Source organism: Bubalus kerabau, chromosome 21, assembly GCF_029407905.1.
Source record: "Bubalus kerabau isolate K-KA32 ecotype Philippines breed swamp buffalo chromosome 21, PCC_UOA_SB_1v2, whole genome shotgun sequence".
Lineage (NCBI taxonomy): Eukaryota > Metazoa > Chordata > Mammalia > Artiodactyla > Bovidae > Bubalus > Bubalus kerabau.
Window position 1 is genome coordinate 23390786 of NC_073644.1, and position 7515 is coordinate 23398300.

At 39.4% G+C, this 7515-nt stretch overlaps 1 protein-coding gene across 1 annotated transcript in view; it reads left to right on the forward strand.

Annotated features, from left to right (window-relative positions):
• TPGS2 (tubulin polyglutamylase complex subunit 2) overlaps positions 1 to 7515 on the forward strand; it is a 61442-nt gene that overhangs the window by 6093 nt on the left and 47834 nt on the right. The gene's annotated exons all lie outside the window — the stretch shown is intronic.

Here is a 7515-nt window from a genome sequence, read left to right on the forward strand (position 1 = left end):
CAAAGAATATAATCAATCTGATTTCAGTATTGACCATCTGCTGGTGTCCATGATGATGTCCAGTGCTACCTGTATATAATCCTTTACTCTTGAGAATGGGCAGGACCTGTGAAAATGAGGGATGTCATGCCATGGCTTAGGTTGCATTATATGACAGAAGGCAAAGGGTTTTTGTGTATGTAATTAAAGTACCTAATCAGTTAACTTTGACTTAAAAGGGTCATTATCCTAGGTAGGCCTTACATAATCAGCAGGGCATTCTAAAAGAGAAGTAGAAGTCAGATGGATTTCCTCCTGGCTTTGAAAAGCTAAGCTGCCATGTTGTGAGACATCCTATGAGAGGACCAATGGCAAGGAACTGCAACTAGTCTGTAGGAGCTGAAAGCAGCCCCCTAGCTGATGGCCATCAAGAGGATAGTGTCCTTCATCTTACCAATGCTAAAAATTTACAGTAGTTATGCAGCATAGAAACTAATGTCTATGTTTCGTTACCTGGAAATGGGTTCTGCTGCTACATATACCTATGTGGAAGCATCTTTGAAACTAGGAAATGGGTGGAAGCTGGAAGAATTTTCAGGAACTTAGTAGACAAAGTCTAATAAATCACCATTAACAGACTGATATTAGAAATCAACTATAGCAATGCTGAAAATATTGCTGGTGATGACTCAGAAAGAAATAGCATAATGGCAGAAATAAATCCTACCTTAGCAGTAGTTACATTTAATGCAAATGGACTAAACACTTCAATGAGAAGGCAGAGATTGACATAAGATTTTAGAAAAGCAAAAACATGATTCGAATATAGCTAGTCTACAAGAGACACATTGTGTATTTAAAGACACAAACAGGTTAAAACTGAAAGTATTGAGGGAGGGGCGTGGAATATATCATGCAAATAGAACCCAAAGTGGAGCTTGAGTGGCTATACTAACAGCAGGTAAAATAAACTTTAAAACAAAGTTCATTATTAGAAACAAAGGAGGATGGTTCATGATGATAATAGATATCAATGCCCAGGAAAACAAAACAATTATCATATATGTACCTATATCCTGAAAGATGATGCTGTGAAAGTGCTGCACTCAATATGATAGCAAATTTGGAAAACTCAGCGTGGCCACAGGACTGGAAAAGGTCAGTTTTCATTCCAATCCCAAAGAAAGGCAATGCCAAAGAATGCTCAAACTACTGCACAATTGCACTCATCTCACACGCTAGTAAAGTAATGCTCAAAATTCTCCAAGCCAGACTTCAGCAATACGTGAACTGTGAACTTCCTGATGTTCAAGCTGGTTTTAGAAAAGGCAGAGGAAACAGAGATTAAATTGCCAACATCTGCTGGATCATGGAAATAGCAAGAGAGTTCGAGAAAAACATCTATTTCTGCTTTATTGACTATGCCAAAGTCTTTGACTGTGTGGATCGCAATAAACTGTGGAAAATTCCTCAGGAGATGGGAATACCAGACCATCTGACCTGCCTCTTGAGAAATCTGTATGCAGGTCAGGAAGCAACAGTTAGAACTGGACATGGAACAACAGACTGGTTCCAAATAGGAAAAGGAGTACGTCAAGGCTGTATATTGTCACCCTGCTTATTTAACTTATATGTAGAGTACATCATGAGAAATGCTGGACTGGAAGAAACACAAGCTGGAATCAATACTTCCAGGAGAAATATCAATAACCTCAGATATGCAGATGACACCACCCTTATGGCAGAAAGTGAAGAGGAACTAAAAAGCCTCATGATGAAAGTGGAAGAGGAGAGTGAAAAAGTTGGCTTAAAGCTCAACATTCAGAAAACAAAGATTGTGGCATCTGGTCCCATCACCATCATGGGTCCCATCATGGGAAATAGATGGGGAAACAGTGTCAGACTTTATTTTGGGGGCTCCAAAATCACTGTAGACGGTGACTGCAGCAAAGACGCTTACTCCTTGGAAGGAAAGTTATGAACAACCTGGATGGCATATTCAAAAGCAGAGACATTACTTTGCCAACAAAGGTCCGTCTAGTCAAGGCTATGGTTTTTCCTGTGGTCATGTATGGATGTGAGAGTTGAACTGTGAAGAAGGCTGAGTGCCGAAGAATTGATGCTTTTGAACTGTGGTGTTGGAGAAGACTCTTGAGAGTCCCTTGGACTGCAAGGAGACCCAACCAGTCCATTCTGAAGATGAGCCCTGGGATTTCTTTGCAAGGAATGATGCTGAAGCTGAAACTCCAGTACTTGGCCACCTGATGCAAAGAGTTGACTCATTGGCAAAGACTCTGATGCTGGGAGGGATTGGGGGCAGGAGGAGAAGGGGACGACAGAGGATGAGATGGCTGGATGGCATCACTGACTCGATGGACATGAGTCTGAGTGAACTCCGGGAGTTGGTCATGGACAGGGAGGCCTGGTGTGCTGCAATTCATGGGGTCTCAAAGAGTTGAACACTACTGAGCAACTGAACTGAACTGAAGGTCCAAAATATATGAAGCAAAAACTGACAGTGTTGAAAGGAGAAATAGATAATTCAACAATAATAGTCTAGGATGATATCCTACTTAACAACAATTGATAAAACAGATGGGCATAAAGTGAACTTGGAAGTAGTAAACTTAAGCAACACTAAATTGACTCTACCTAACAGATATCTGTAGAACACTTTATCAGAAACAGTATAATAAAATTCTTCTCAAGTATACATGGAGTAACCTCAAGAATAAACCATATGTTAGACCGTTATGCAAGCCAAAATAAATTCTGAAGAATTTATAGCATGCAAGGTGTGTTCTCTGATGACAGAACATTCCTGAATTGTGGGATAGAATGAAAAAAGCAAAAAGCAAACTTCCTCAACATGATGAAGGGTATCTATGAAGAACCCACAGCCAACATTTACTTAATGGTGAGAAACTGGATACTTTCCCAGTAAAATCAGGAACAAGACAAATGTTCATGGGATCCCCAGCACCACACCAAGTTGAGGTTACAGGACTTGAGAGACAGTCATGTTCTGATTTATTATAGTAGAAGCAAAGGGAAAGGTACATGTGGGAAGATTAAGTAAACCAGGTGTAAGTTTTCAAGAGTCTTCTCTTAGTGGAATCACATGCTGCTGCTGCTGCTGCTGCTAACTAGCTTCAGTCGTGTCCAACTCTGTGCGACCCCATGGATGGCAGCCCACCAGGCTCCCTCGTCCCTGGGATTCTCCAGGCAAGAACACTGAAGTGGGTTGCCATTTCCTTCTCCAATGCATGAAAGTGAAAAGTGAAAGTGAAGTCACTCAGCCATGTCCGACTCTTCACGACCCCATGGACTGCAGCCTACCAGGCTCCTCGGTCCATGGGATTTTCCAAGCAAGAGTACTGGAGTGGGGTGCCATTGCCTTCTCCAGGAATCACATGGGACACCCTTAATTATTCCAGCAACATGTGACAATACATCTGAAATGTTGTCTACTAGGGAAGCTCATGTGACCCAGGAATCCATACCTTTTATTGGAAATGCATTATGTAGACACCCTCTATCTAATATGTACCAAATTTGAGACTCCCAGAGGAAAGCAGGTGCTTAGAAGGAAATGGCAACCCACTCCAGTGTTCTTGCCTGGAGAATCCCAGGGACAGGGGAGCCTGGTGGGCTGCTGTCTCTGGGGTTGCACAGAGTCGGACACAACTGAAGTGAATTAGCAGCAGCAGCATAAACCATATTATCTGCAATAGCAAGTGGGTACAGTGAGCCATTCTCACCAGGGAATGGTAGAAATCCTCTTGAAATCCAAGTTCCCAGATGCTAACCAAGGACCAACCTTACAAGCAGATGTCTCTAAATATTGCAGTCTCAGGTATGCTACATTCTCTCTTTTCTGCAAAATTAGAACTCCCCTCTTACCACTTCTATTCAGCATTTTACTGAGATTCTAGTCAGGGTAGTTAAGCAAGAGAATGAAATAAAGACATACAAGTGGGAAGGAAAGCAGTAAAGAGCTATTTGCAGATAACATGCTCCATGTATTAAAAAGAAAGTCCTAAGAAATCCACACACAAAAAAGGAAAAAACAAACAAACAAACAAAACCCTATAGCTTAGCAATGAACAAGTCCAAAAATAAACCTATAAAAACAATTCAATTTACAATTGGGTCAAAACTGTAAAATACTTAGTATAAAGTTAAATTAACAGAAGTAAGGTCAGGAAGCAACAGTTAGAACTGGACATGGAACAACAGACTGGTTCCAAATAGGAAAAGGAGTACGTCAAGGCTGTGTATTGTCACCCTGCTTATTTAACTTCTATGCGGAGTACATCATGAGAAACACTGGGCTGGAAGAAGCACAAGCTGGAATCAAGACTTCCAGGAGAAATATCAATAACCTCAGATATGCAGATGACACCACCCTTATGGCAGAAAGTGAAGAGGAACTAAAAAGCCTCTTGACGAAAGTAAAAGAGGAGAGTGAAAAAGTTGCCTTAAAGCTCAACATTCAGAAAACTAAGATCGCATCTGGTCCCATCACTTCATGGGAAATAGATGGGGAAACAGTGGAAACAGTGTCAGACTTTATTTTGGGGGGCTCCAAAATTACTGCAGATGGTGATTGCAGCCTTGAAATTAAAAGCCGCTTACTCCTTGGAAGGAAAGTTATGACCAACATAGATAGCATATCAAAAAGCAGAGACATTACTTTGCCAACAAAGGTCCGTCTAGTCAAGGCTATGGTTTTTACAGTGGTCATGTATGGGTGCGAGAGTTGGACTGTAAAGAAAGCTGAGCACCGAAGAATTGATGCTTTTGAACTGTGGTGTTGAAGAAGACTCTTGAGAGTGAGTCCTTTGAACTGCAAGGAGATCCAACCAGTCCATTCTAAAGGAGATCATCCTGGGTGTTTTTGGAAGGACTGATGCTAAAGCTCAAACTCCAATACTTTGGCCACCTGATGCAAAGAGTTGACTCATTGGAAAAGACTGTGATGCTGAGAGGGATTGGGGGCAGGAGGAGAAGGGGACAACAGAGGATGAGATGGCTGGATGGCATCACCAACGCGATGGACATGAGTTTGAGTGAACTCCGGGAGTTGGTGATGGACAGCGAGGGCTGGCATAGTGCAATTCATGGGGTTGCAAAGAGTTGGGCACAGCTGAGTGACTGAACTGAACTGAACTGAACTGAAGGCATAAATGAATAAATTACATAAGTGCATGACTTGTACTACAACACACTATGTAAAGAAATTAAAAAACATCTAAACAAACTAGAAGACATGTTTATGGTTTGGAAGTCTTAATATTATTAGAATCCCATACTCTGAAAATTGACTAAATTTACAATCCCCAAAACATCAACTGCTTTTCTCTCAGATACTGACAAATAACCCAGTCCTAAAATTAATATGAAAATGGAGATCCAGAATAGCCAAAACAAAGTTGGAAAAGAAGTACAAAATTTAGAGGACTTAAACTTCTCTATTTGAAAGTTCACTACACTTGGGATAATGAAAATGTTCTGCAGATGAATCGTGGTGATAATTATACAACAATGTCAAGTGTACTTAACTGTACACTTTAAAATAGTTAATATGGCAGATTTTTATGTATATATTACTACAATAAATTTGCTTCAAATCTACAGTAGTTTTCACTGGGGCGGTGCTATAAAGATAGAAGTATAGATCAGTGGAATAGCATAGTTCAGACTCCTGAACTAAACCATCACATTTATGGCCCAGTGATTTTCAACAGGGATATCTAAATAATGAGGGGGAAAGTCTTTTCAACATATTTTGTGGCAACTGGATAGCCACATGCAAAAGAGTGAAAGTGGACCCCAGCCTCAATTCAGATACAAAAATTAACTCAAAATGGATCTTAGATATAAATGTATGTGCTAAAACATAGGCCATAAATTGGTTTTTTAATGACTTTGGATTAGGCAGTAGATTCTTAGATCTAACACCAAAAGTACAAGAAACAGAAGAAAAAAATAGCTAAATCATACTTCATCAATATTAAAAATGCTTGTGCTTTTAAAGATACCATCAAGAAAGTGAAAAGACTCCACAGAAAAGGAGAGACTGCAAATCACATATGTGAAAAGGGATTTATGGGTGAAATCTATCAAGAACTCATATGACTCTACAGAAACATCAAATAATCCAATCCAGATACCACTTCACACCCTCTAGGATGCCTGCTTAAAAACTAAATAAATAAATGTAAGTCTTGGCAAGGAATTGGAGAAACTGGAATATTCACTCACTACAGGTGGGAATGTAAAATGGCACTGCCACTTTGGAAAGCAGTTTGGCACTTCCTCAAAAAGCTAAACATCATTCCCTATGACCCAGCAATTTCACTTCTGGATATATACCCAAGAGAAATGAAAACACTTACATGCAAAAACATGTACACAAATATTCTTAAAAGCATTATTTATAATAAAGTACAAACAGTCCATATGTTCATCAGCTGATGAATGGATCTGAAAAATGTGGTATGTCCACACAATAGGAAATGTTGGCAAATGAAATACAGTACTGATCCATGCTACAATATAGATTAACCTTGAAAACTAATTGAAAGGAGAGTTACAAAAGCTATGTGTTTTATGATTTCACTTATATGATCTATATATACAGATGTAAAGTAAATTGCCAGAATGCTGGGAGTGGGGAATGGAGAATGGTACAAGGTTACTTTTTCATGAAAGGATTTACAACTCTGTGAATATACTAAAAATCACTGAAGTATACATTTCAGTGGGGTGAACACTTTATGGTGTGGAATTGTATCTCAATAAGGCTTTTTTTTTTTTTTTTAATAAAAAGGAATCCCAAAAATGGCCCTCCAAGATTTCCTGAAGTATAACACCTGTGATTTGTTGTGTGAATTGGCAAAAAGGGAGATTATCCTTAACTCCATGAGCACTTTACAACAAGCTGTTAACAGAAGAGGAAGTCAAAGAGATTTGAAGCATGGAAAAGATTTGTTATACTGTTGTTGGCTTGAAGATGGATGAAAACACATGATAAAGTATATCATAATGGCCGCTGAAAGTGCCCCCAGCTGACAGCAGGCAAGTACTGAAGACTTCATTCCTACAACCACAAGGAGTTGAGTTCTGCCAGTAGCAGGAATGGAAGATGACCTGGAGCACCCAATAGATCAGCTGACACTTAAGCATTTGGTTTGCCTGGATGTATAGAAATATAGATCAATTATTTCAGCCTCAGCAGAGAAACCAGTCATGCTGTGCCAGATTTACGAGCTACAGAACTGTGACCTGGGTGCTGTTTAAAGTTGCTAATTTGTGGTAGTTTCTCATGAAGCAATAGAAAGCAGTCCATTCCCCCAAATATTTTAAAGAAAAGAGCAAATGATACACATTTCAAAAAGAAACATAACAAGTGTAATATGATACATGTAATTACAAAATATAATGATAAGGCTGAGACCAAACATAACCCTCGTAACAATAAATATGAATGAGCTTAAATCACCTAGTAAAAGAAAAAGATTTTAAATCTGG